General features: G+C 35.3%; 1 protein-coding gene across 2 annotated transcripts in view; it reads right to left on the bottom strand.

The window, feature by feature from the left end:
- LOC123551005 (non-neuronal cytoplasmic intermediate filament protein B-like) overlaps nt 1-4,758 on the bottom strand; it is a 31,766-nt gene extending 27,008 nt beyond the window's left edge. The window contains exon 1 of one of the 2 annotated variants that reach the window (XM_045339601.2): nt 4,578-4,758. The gene's annotated coding sequence lies outside the window, so the exon portion shown is untranslated. The remainder of the gene's footprint in view (nt 1-4,577) is intronic. The other variant, XM_045339608.2, reaches the window with a different exon arrangement.
- Nucleotides 4,759-13,114: the final 8,356 nt, after the last annotated feature.

The following is a 13,114-nucleotide window of genomic DNA, read 5'->3' on the forward strand; positions in this document are numbered from 1 at the left end:
GAACTATCTCTTAAGCAGGAGTAAAACCAACTTGACGCTTTATCACAGACACCATACAAGCTTTGAAGTACATCATGAACTATCTCTTAAGTAGGAGTAAAGCCAACTTGACGTATCACAGACACCATACAAGCTTTGAAGTACATCATGAACTATCTCTTAAGTAGGAGTAAAACCAACTTGACGCTTTATCACAGACACCATACAAGCTTGAAGTACATCATGAACTATCTCTTAAGTAGGAGTAAAGCCAACGTGACACTTTATCACAGACACCATACAAGCTTTGAAGTACATCATGAACTATCTCTTAAGTAGGAGTAAAGCCAACGTGACACTTTATCACAGACACCATACAAGCTTTGAAGTACATCATGAACTATCTCTTAAGTAGGAGTAAAGCCAACGTGACACTTATTCATAGACACCATACAAGCTTTGAAGTACATCATGAACTATATCTTAAGCAGGAGTAAAGCCAACGTGACGCTTTATCACAGACACCATACAAGCTTTGAAGTACATCATGAACTATCTCTTAAGTAAGAGTAAAGCCAACGTGACACTTTATCACAGACACCATACAAGCTTTGAAGTACATCATGAACTATATCTTAAGCAGGAGTAAAGCCAACTTGACGCTTTATCACAGACACCATACAAGCTTTGAAGTACATCATGAACTATCTCTTAAGCAGGAGTAAAGCCAACGTGACACTTTATCACAGACACCATACAAGTTTTGAAGTACATCATGAACTATCTCTTAAGTAGGAGTAAAGCCAACTTGACTATCACAGACACCATACAACTTTAAGTACATCATGAACATTTAGTAGGAGTAAACATCTTATCAGACACCATACAATTTTGTACTCATGAAAATTTCTGAGATAAAACCAACTTGACGCTTACACGACCCATACAAGCTTTGAAGTACATCATGAACTATATATGTTCTACAGTGTAAAATGTTATTCTAAGATCAATTGCGACCAGGGCCGACAACTCGTGTCTCTCCATTCCGCTCACATTAATGGACTGGGTCTTGGGAAGGGAATCATTATCATTGTCTGAAGAGCACATCATTCTCAATTTACTTAGAAAACAATAGTAAGTTACTCACTGGTCTATATTTACCCGAGTTCATGTCCAGCTTTCCTCAAAAGAGGTCTAACAAGTGTCTGTTTCAATTTTGATTGAAAATTACCTTGTTTCAAAGAAAGACCCATCATTTTGGTGATAGTGAATAGAATTTAAATATAATTTAAGAACATTAAATTTTATGGGTAACATATCTTGTATCAATTTCACTGATAAACTTTTCTATATCATCCCCAGCAAGACAATGGAAATGATTAATACATGGCAGCTCTTTCACTCCGTCTTTAAAATTTTGAAACTCATTGAGTGACCGTGTTATTCTGGCGATTTTTTTCAAAAAAATTTAACAAGTATACTTTCATTTTCTCCAAATGGCATAGGATAATTAGAATTGGTTTCATTCAATTCAAACACCAGATGGTACAATTTGTTTGAATCACTTTTAGCACAAAGGACTTCGCGAATTTCGACTTAAGAGCGAACTTTACCCGATCATCTTATACGACTCTATAAACAGCTACTCTGGTCTTGGCCATGACCTATACATCCTCACTCGAAATTTCGACTTAACTCCAAATTTCAAGACACTTACTCGAAATTTCGAGTTTTTGAGTTAATAATTAGAAATTTTGAGTTTCAATAACTCGAAGGTTTGAGTAGGTATCTCGAAAGGTATAGTTAATAAATACTACACATCTGGCATTAATGCTAGATGTCGTACATTTATCCATAGGTATGTAATGTATATAAGACCCTATTTCCTAAACAAGTCAGGTCACTCAAAACATCAAAACAAAGATCTCATTTTCACTGTGTTTAACAATATTAAAGTATGAGGGACCCGTTTGTGGTATAAACATCGCTGAATGTGGCTTAAATATTCAAGTTTGATCCGGTTGGATTGTCATAGATTATTTCTCCATTTAAGATCCTACTACCAAATATTATGTTTTTATTTACATATGTTTGTACATAAGTATTGTATGTTGGTCAGCAAACCAAACAAACTAACGATTATGGTAACGAAACTAAAATATAATTATAAAATGCAAGATTACCATAAACGGAAACTATAAAACGAAAAGAAATTTTAAAACGAAATATGTTTAAAAGTTTATTAACAATATTTGCATAAAATTATTTATTCATTTTTGTCGTTATTAACGACACCTTTATTCCAATTCTTTGTATAGATCGTATGGCAACACGATTTAATTTTTTGTTAATATTTGGCAACACAATGGTACTTTCTTGTTATTTTTCAACATGGTGGTATTTTGATGTTATTTGGCAGCACGCTGGTATATTTGTTTTTATATGGCAACACAGCGGCATTTTTGTGGTATTTTGTGGTTATTTGGCATTACGGTGGTATTTTTGTGGTAATTTGGCAACACATTTGTATTTTTGTGGTATTTTGTGGTTATTTGGCATCACAGTGGTATTTGTGTAGTTATATGGCAACATGGTGGTATCTTATGAACTTATGACAACATCATTGTAATGCTGTATGTTGAAAAACGTTAGTATTTTATGTGAACGACCGTATCTCTGTGCTTGTAGGGGTATTTCATGTGTTTATATCGTAAAACGGTGTATTTAACCCATGCTTCGTTCCGCTTTTTGCATACACCGAGTACTGCAACATTTGTTCACAGTAAGCAAGATATAATATCATTTGGAACGCTGATTATGTTTCATGATGGCCGTTGTATTTACTAACTTCCAGAGGTAACAAGTGGGGTGCTGTCCCTCCTGTTTAGCACAACAGAATTCCGTAAAATTACTTAAATTTGTTACTTGCAAATTTCATTTTAATTTAAAATAGGAGAAAAAAGATGAATAGTAACAGAATATCTAAGATTCAAGTTACAAATGTTTTTGTGGTCACGTTTAATCTTTTAGAAGTCACCAGGTCACGTTATCGAGATGAAAGTGTCGTTTTTTTTTCCTTTTGTTGCCACCGATTTATCGGGCAGCGATGCCAATATTGCATAGATTTAAGGGCGTCATGACACAACCCATATATTGATATTAAATGCAAAATAAATGCCTTGTCAGGTAGATATATATTATATTCATCTTGAATTTATTTTTGTTAAACTTTAATCTCATGAATACATTTGTGTTTTGCTTTCTTTCTTTGCTGGGTATTAATTAAACAGTTACGTGTGTACCATACCGTTCACGATTTTGTATTTCATGCCATTTGAGGTATTTCAAATCGACTGTTTGGCCATGTTTTAAACTAGTTTAAGGCGAGAGATACTCTTTATTTTCACGTGAGCATATCTTAATATCTTAAGACTTATTTGGGGAAAATGTATATTTTAACTCCACCCCAACCCCACCCCGAAAAAAATATGAATAAATAAATAAATAAATAAACTGAACATACCGGCTAAAACGTAAATTATGTGTAAATTGCATAACCCTTGTCGTACACCTGTTGCAAAATTATCTACCTCTTCCCGACATATTGCTAATTAAATGCAAACAATAGTGCCTTTAATGACGTTTTCAATTTTTAGCCTATAGCGTGATGTCTCGTTTTTACTCGTTTTGTTTTATTATTTTTATTATTATTATCAAAAAGAGACACCTTATTATAACGGTAGTCAAGATATTATTCACATTTCATAGACCGCTGGATGCACCGTGGCCTAAATTTGTCATTTCTGAATGCATTCAATAGACTGGTTAAACACTTTAACATTGTTATTTCTATTAATCTTCACTGTTCTGTACAATGCAAACTAATTAGCACCAGCAGACACCAAGAGCAAGTATTTATTTCGCTTACGACTTAGATGCTGCCTCAACTGTGGCATTTAAAGTGACTTTAAATACGGCCTTAATTCAATGTAGCATTAGATATGACTTTTAAACCGGCTTTAGATGCTGCCTTAAATACAGCCTTAAATGTGGCATTAGATATGGCATTATATGTTAATGCGGCATTAGATATGGCATCAGATGTGGCAATAAACATGGCCTTTAATCTGATTCATATCCAAAACCGGAAACAACGTAATTAGAATTGTAAATTTTACATAATATATTTCAATTATTTGTATTTCAAATTTTATTGCCTTTTCTCATTTTGTATTATACAAGAAAAATAGGCCTTTTTAAAACTAGATGCTCTGTAAAAAAAATCAATGAATGTTGTCGCGTTACGGTTTGATGCTATAAAATCATCAGTACATTTTATATATTATTACAGTCAAAATTGACCACCCTTGTGAGAGACGGCGAAATGGTCTTTATTGGCAGGCGGTCTTTATTCACAGATTAAAATACACTTTAAATTTTAAGAACACAAAACTAGCCATTTTAACAACCAGTTGGCCTCTGTTCAGAGGTGGTGTTTAAGCGCAAGTTTGACTGTAATATTATTTCATGACCAGCCACTTAAACATTTATATAAAGCTTGTAAAATCTTATATACGATAAAAAAAATATATGTTTACCTTATACGTCAAACAGATTTAAATCCAAAAAACAGAAGCGATAAGATATCCAATTCTTTTTTATTTTATTTTTTTTTATTATTTGCTTAAAAGAGTCCAATATGCTGCGTGCAGATTTTACAAAACTCCACTCACTACCACAGACGCTCGGCCGGCTGAAGATTGCAAACGGGAGCTTAACGCTGATGTGTTTTACTTTAAAAGGTAAAATCACTTTCAGTGTTCAAGGCAGCGTAGCGAAGGCCTTGATGCGATTGGCTGGGGCCTTTACGTGGCTGAATGCAAACTTGCAAAACGAGTTTGTACGTTTAAGATATGTATAAACACAAATTCAGATCTATCCCTAGTTTTAAAAACATTTGAAAATTGCGTAAGTTTACCACAGATAAATTTTACCTTTTTTACAGAAATACACTTTTCAGTTTACCTGCGAGGAGCGGCGTATCATTCGACTTCAATTGATACATTGGTATTTTAGTGGATCACGTATGTTCAATGAAGTTTTAAGTGCATATTTTAGAAAATATGGTTAAACTTTTGAATCAATACAAATACTCATATAAAATAAACTCATGTAAAATAAAAGCAGGACGATTACTCAAATTTTAAATATTCGCTATTTCAATAACAAAATTATTTTGTGTGAAACTTCAATGAAAGTACTTTTAGTAGAATAATACCAATCAAAAAGTATTGCATACGGTCCCCCGTAGAAACATGGGAAGTTGGTTTAGCAAGATCTTGTAAACTTTGTAGCCTACAATTATTACATGTCAGTAAATTACCCTAAATATGCTGACATTTCTGAAAGCTTATACCACCAAAAAGAGGTGTTTCTTTTATTTTTTTCAAGAAATTCAAGCTATAGCCGCGGCCACGCTTTTAAATACATTGTCAATGCTTCCATAATTGGATACTGGTTATTTTCAAAGATAAAACAAGATTCATCCCAGGACAGTGTCATTAACTGTTAAAAGGGGTGCTTACCAAAAAGATACTGGCTGAATAGCGAACAGTGCAGACCATGATCAGACTGCACGGACGTGCAGGCTGATCTTGGTCTGCACTGGTCGCAAAGGCAGAATCACTTGCCACAAGCAGGCTAAGGGTTAATAAACTTCTGTTCTGTTTTGTTCATAAGTTGCTCGACAAAAAAGAAACTTCATCGAGATTTTCCCCAATTGAGTAAGTGATGTTTCTTTTAAAAAGCAAAAGCAAGCATAAATTTGCCTAAGTATAAATACTATAATGTGTGATTGCAAGAGTAAATATACATAGTGTTGGATTTCGTTGCTTTTCTTAAAAAAATGTTAGAGGCTAGTGAATGATTTAATTATATAACTCGATTTTGTTTGACTTTTTCATGTTACTCAAAAGAATTGTATGGATATGCAGACGACCATAAAATAGCATTCAGAATTCAAGCTGGAAATGTGCAAAAAGAGACAAGCGTGCTTCAACAACTAAATGACTGTCTTAATGATGTGATCTTGTGGATGACAAAATTCAAGTTGAAAACGAACAATTAAAAAAACTGAGATCATCATATATGGAACTAAGCATCAAAACGCAAAAGTGAACATCGCCAGTGTGAATGTTGGTGGATGTATAGTGAAGTGTGTTGCTCATGTAAGAGAAGTGGGTCTATAAATGGACTGGTCAAACTGCGCATGTCCAGCAAAGAAATCTGAAAGACATTCGTAAACATCTGTCACAAAAGTCCACAGAGATCAAGGGGCATGGACTTATTCATTCTCATCGGCCTTTTCACCGATATCCCTGCCTATCAGATCAACAGACTTCAGAGAGGACAAAACCAAGCAGCCAGAATTGTTACCAATGCCCGTGATGGTCATCCTACGACATAAATTCTAAAATCTCTTTATTGGCTGCCTGTAAGGGCTACAGTTATGTTCAAAATTCTTGTTCTTGTATTTCGTGCTGTGCAAGGAAAGCTCCATCTTATTTGAGTGTTTTTGTTAACGTATGCTCAAGGAAAATACAGACTAAGATCTTCAAATGACATTCAGTTTACTGTCCCAGGATCAAGACAGATCCTTCGCTGTTGTTGGACCAAAATGGTGGAACAGTCTTCCTAACGACCTTAAACATATGAAAAATGAACAATCTTTCAGAAAAGAACCGAAAACCTACCTCTTTAAAATGTTTTATGGTTGAACTGTTTAAATCTCTTTATGCACTGGCGCCAGATCAGAAAGAAAATGCCTCTGTACATGTTATACCCTACCCCTAGGTATTCTATAAGAACCATGGTCATGAACGGGAAAGTGCACTAACCCGTTTCAATCGTACATTTCTCAACTTAAACGCGCAGTTCGGTGAATGGGTACCTAGTATATTGAACAAGCGATAATTTATCTTCCATCGTGCACCAGTCACATTGTCTCAATATTCCATATTACTGAGATTATCCACATATTGTATGCTTTCGTCAACGTTACAGAAAAAACTTGCTTGAACTTCCCTAATGAACATCCGGTCTAGAGGTCACGGCAGTGCGCACATGTTTGGCGAAACGTAAACAAACAAAAACAGATTTTAAAAAAATCACAATTTTACACTAAAACTCGAAATGATGAATGAAATTCATCTTGTATATGATCTTTAATTTGAAATCGTACATTGGTCTGCATCTGTTCTGTATAGTTTATTCATTTTGCACACTTTGCTGCATTTTCACATTTTAGCGAACACGTGTAGTAAAATGACGATTGACATACATTTTTACAACAGCCAATCAGAATGGTTTTGTAATCTAGAACGGAACTTCACCAGGGAAGTTCAAGCAAGTTTTTTGTGTAATGTTGAAATTACTATAAACTACGCGTTGTTTTTCTAAGATAAGATGTATTCAAAAAAGTGACCGGTACACAATGGAAGATAAATTACCACTTGTTTGATATCCATAGTACACATTTACCCCACTGCGTGTTTTAGGTATGAAATGCGCGATTGAAACGGGTTAGTATATTTTCCCGTTCACGACCATGGTTCTTATAGAATACCTAGGGGTAGGGTATAACATGTACAGAGGCATTTTCTTTCTGATCTGGCGCCAGTGTCTTTATGTAATAGAATAGAATTTGTAAATAACCTATGACTGTGTGAAGCGCAATAGAATATTTTTGAAATAGTTTTTGGGCTATACAAATGTATTAGTATTTGTTATAAATGTCATAAATGTACTCTTAGTAATATGGAAGATATTGCCAAAATTTTTATGGGACGTTAGAAGTTTTCGATTAGTACATATTTTTTTTCACAGCAGAAAAGAACTGTCTTTTCTTGTTCTACACAGATTACAAATAAAAGTTGTTCCGTTATAAATTATTATAATGTTCAAAATTAGCATGTGAATTATTATATAATTACATTTATTACATGCTTTTCATTGAATTATTGAACTATTAGAGTGAAATGTATCTGGTATTTTCACATTGAAAAATGTCAAATAATTATATATTTCACTGGTAAGAAACTTAAAATATGGGTAAATTTAGTCAAAAAAATGAAATAAATAGAAAATTTGTTTGTTTTACGTGTAAGATCGAAATATATTTCATTCATGAACACCATAATTTATATTTTTACTCGTGAAAATATTGCATAATGGTGTTCACTCGGTGAAATATATTCCGATCTTACACTGAAACAAACAAATATCCTCTATATATAAATACATTATACAACAAATTGTGGGGATAGGGATCACACACTTATAAATGTCGATGTTAAGGTCAATTTTGGAAATTGAAAAAAAAAGTGACTGCATTTGTGAGTTATTATGATAATGAAACCATGTATACTTTCTTTTGAGTTGCTATTTGTATTTATTATTACAGAAAATCAAATGAAATAACACAGAACGAAACAGAACGTAATTTATTATTATTAGTAGTAGTAGTAGTATTACATGGTTCCTCATTCTTATAAAAAAAGATTACATACAAATATCGTCGCTAATCAAATCAAAAGCAGCAAGCTCCCAGTAATTGTCTTTGTATATATATAAAAAAAAAAATCTTGTAAATGGACCAAGCAAGCACTTTCGAGGCAAGTTTCATTTCCTTTTTTTAATAATTATGGATATTAGAGATATTGGGAGGAGACCCAGTTCGGTCCTTTTCCAGGTTTTGATATATGAGCCGTGCCATGGGAAAACCAACATAGTGGGTGTGCGACCAGCATGGATCCAGACCAGCCTGCGCATCCGCGCAGTCTGGTCAGGATCCATGCTGTTCGCTAACAGTTTCTCCAATTCCAATAGGCTTTAAAAGCGAGCAGCATGGAGCCTGACCAGACTGCGCGGATGCGCAGGCTGGTCTGGATCCATGCTGGTCGCACACCCACTATGTTGGTTTTCCCATGGCACGGCTCATATGTCTAAAAGATAGAGGAGATGAAATATAAAGATTAATGCATCTTTATAATCTTGGCATTTATTTTCCTTATCATGACGGGGCCCCAAATGGGTACTTCGGTAAGACAAAAGTCGTAGCCACAATATGAGCTGAAATAACCTATTAAGCACCATCTTCGTATCAATGAACCAGTATAACTCATGCAGTTACGAACTTCTAAACTCAGAAAACATCTTTTTGCATTTTTTAAAGAAAATGCGCACAGGTAAAATATTTTGGTTTAAGTTCAATGTTTTTAAAAAAAAGTTTTGTTTTTTTAATCATCAAAGCTCCATCCAATACAAGATTACTAGAGGGTTGTGGTGTTGGTCCAAAGTCTTTGTGCTTTTTTATGTTTTATATAATTTCCAGTATTATAATTTAAAAAGAAAAAAAAATCACCTTCCTTTTTCATTATATCAAACGTATGTAAATATACATTTTCTTTAAGAAGAAGCCCCAGTTCGGTTATACGTGTAACCTGTAATTACCACATGTAACCTGTAATTTTAAAAACGATTATTGTAAAAGTCAATCATTATAGCACAAATATTATTAAATGCTGGATAAGTAATATACCCGTTTGACTTCATCCTGGGTGGGCAATAGCAAGTTGGTCTCCGAAAACCTCTCAACTGTAAAAATGTATATGAAAACGATACTGGAAAAAAAAAACCTCGGCTATCTAGTTGGTGTTTTGTCTGTTTCTTAAAAATACATTTGAGCCGTGCCATGAGAAAACCAACATAGTGGGTTTGCAACCAGCATGGATCCAGACCAGCTGCGCATCCGCGCAGTCTGGTCAGGATCCATGCTGTTCGCTTTTAAAGCCTACTGCAATTAGAGAAACCGTTAGCGAACAGCATGGATCCTGACCAGACTGCGCGGATGCGCAGGCTGGTCTGGATCCATGCTGGTCGCAAACCCACTATGTTGGTTTTCCCATGGCACGGTTCATTTTTTTTTTTCATTTATTACTTTAACATTGGCCTAGGTTAGTGTGAGCAATATTTGGTTTATGTTTAGACCTTTAAATGTCTGTTTATTTGATGGTTTTCAACAGTAACAGCAAGTGATTACAGTACTGTCTTTTTCCCTGACTTCCCACGTGGACCAGCGATAAAAGACGAATTCTGTCAAATCTTCACTGAGAACATACACCACGCCTATAGACCAAACTCGCCGCCTCTCGGTTCATAGTGTTATGCTCTACCCTAGAATACATCTACAAAAGGTGTGTAATTTAAGTGTACTCAATAATTTCATATTCTTAGAAGGAGGCGTGGATATATTTATTTAGATAACATATCAAACTAGAGTGGGCTGTCAAAACATGCTAATTTGGCAGTTTATCAGCTTGCAGTATTCAATAGTTTTGATTTTAATATCCCATAATGCACAATCCCGTCTGGATCTCGATGATTTGAGCCGTGCCATGGGAAAACCAACATAGTGGGTGTGCGACCAGCATGGATCCAGACCAGCCTGCGCATCCGCGCAGTCTGGTCAGGCTCCATCCTGTTCGCTTTTAAAGCCTATTGGAATTGGAGAAACTGTTAGCGAACAGCATGGATCCTGACCAGACTGCGCGGATGCGCAGGCTGGTCTGGATCCATGCTGGTCGCAAACCCACTATGTTGGTTTTCTCATGGTACGGCTCATTTACATATCATTAGCGTTAAGGGCTTACGACATCCTTGTCTTATTTTTACGCCGATTTACACTACCCTTGCAAGTGGTTCCTCTAATATGTGGGTGTGTCGAGTGGGTGAAAAATGCATGCGTTTGCGTTATAATTGAATGTTAAATCTGCAGATATTCACGAACATCCTTAATGCGAACGTATAATAAACTGGGTTTGTAATGCAATGAATTCAAATTAACTTTTCATTTTTAAAGTTAAAATCTATAATGACATCTTGGAATATCTAGGGATTTTTTTATAGTTATATGACTTTCATACTGCAGCATTATGCGTGCATACATCAACTTTGGCAGGAAACACCAAACAATATAGCAATATGGGTACGCGAGTGCCATGAAATAAGAAAGTTATTTTTGAGAAGGAAAGCAACCAGCATCTGTATAAACCTAGACGAGCCGAAGATCTGGTCGCTCATTCGACCCACATGCCGGCCCCAACCTGAAATCATACTGTAGGTCGGAAACTTGAAAGAGAATTGGCCTTTTTTTAATCGTCTGTTACAAGTAAATGACTAAATTGACCAGGAGGCCATTCGTCCCGGTCAAAAAGCCAGACGAACCTAATCAAAAATTATAACAGAGCAGCCAACCTAAACATCAGAAGCCGTTCACTCTGTGCCTATTCCCCTATGTCTAAAAAGCGCAATTTCATAAAAAAAAATCTAGCTGCCTTCGGACTTTCCGGATTTTCACTAACACAGCCTAACATTTATAGAAAGAATGTCTTATAGCACAAAAAAAAAAACAGTCTATGGCACATGCACCGGTATAGCCACTATCAACGTAATTATATAATGATGTCAAGACTGGCATTGGAACTGTTCCATGCAACTAGTACGATGCAAAACAATGCTATGTTTATGTAAGATTTTGTGATGACCATTTTTCATGTAAACACGACAAAAGTGGAGGCCAATGGATACAATGGGCAGTAAATTTAAAAATATTCCATATTCTGTTTCATTTCAATGTTGACATAGATATACCATGTGCAGGATGTCCATTTTTCAATAAATATGAGCCGAAAATACGACAAAAGTGGAGGTCAAGGGATACACACGGCAGTAAGTTTAAATATATTCCATATTCTGTTTCATTTCAAGGTTGACCGTAGTCGAAGCTCATAGATATACCGTGTGCAGCGGACCACCATTAGTCCTGTTCTTACAGCGACTATATATAGCAGCTTTATTTCATATTACAAATCCACAAGTTAAGTTAAATGCATGCTTATAGAGTAAAAATCTGTGCATGCATAATAAATGCAGTTTATTATGTTAGGACTAGAATTTAAAACAACCAAACGAAAGTAAATATTGCTATTTAAACTTGATTTTATAGTATCTATGATTAACATCTTTTAGCTTTTATTTTCAAAAAAAGAAAAGAAAAAAAAAAGAAATACACAATGGAAGGGAAGTAATACGAATTGCATTCACCTTTGTATTTAACGCTTTATCTACATATTACTGGCCGCTACTCCGCATGAGTAAGAAGGGCCTAGGAAAAATTGTCGTCTGTCAAATCTTCACTGTCCAAAAACACATTAAAATGCGTATTCACAAGCTTATTTGGTGTTCCAACTCGCGACCTACGACCCTCAGTTAGGGATCTGTGACTCTTGTTACCTCCCCTGACGGTCCAAGAGCTAGAAACATGTCAGCTGTTTGTTATATTTTCTCCCGAAGATGATGCTAGCTTTACAGTATAACGGTGCTATGAATCTAACGCCTGTTGTGACCATAAAGGTCATTTTCAAGCCCAATTAAACCGGCTTTATTCGCGCCATCAACCGATAAATTGAACAACAACCTTTCAATTAAATGGTAATTTTAGTTTCATTAAGGCAGAACGTTTTCAATGGACACAAGTTGGCAGTTAAGTGATAAAACTGACCATGGGAAAAATGTAAACTTGCTAATTTCAGTAACGTATATACCAAGTGAGATGAGCTTAATGACGATAAGTCGAGTTCAAAATATATTCTTGTGAAAATTGGTGTGCTTGATGCGCCGCATGACAACCCTTCGGGCGGAAAGTATCTAAACAAATCCAAGAACACCCACGGTGTAAGTGTTAATTTAGTTTTACAAAGTATTTAACTGTAAAATTATATACGTCCAGGGTCAAGTAAAATTACATGGTGACTCGGTGACAAAGTTCTTTCATGAGCTGGCCTACAGAAAGTCGGTGCCGGCCCCATTGCCTGAAATAGGGGATGCTTCATAATCAGCATCTTAAGTGATTGCCTCCCTCAGTATACAAAGTATGATCGCAATACTTGGATGGATGTTGTTCGAAATTTCAACAGTTGATTAATTAAGCAACGGTCGGTTAACTTTTAAGTTCATATTTCGATATTTTAGAGGACGTTGTAAAACTTTATGAGTTAAGGATTATCAGCACAAAAAT

This window comes from Mercenaria mercenaria, chromosome 15 (assembly GCF_021730395.1).
Source record: "Mercenaria mercenaria strain notata chromosome 15, MADL_Memer_1, whole genome shotgun sequence".
Lineage (NCBI taxonomy): Eukaryota > Metazoa > Mollusca > Bivalvia > Venerida > Veneridae > Mercenaria > Mercenaria mercenaria.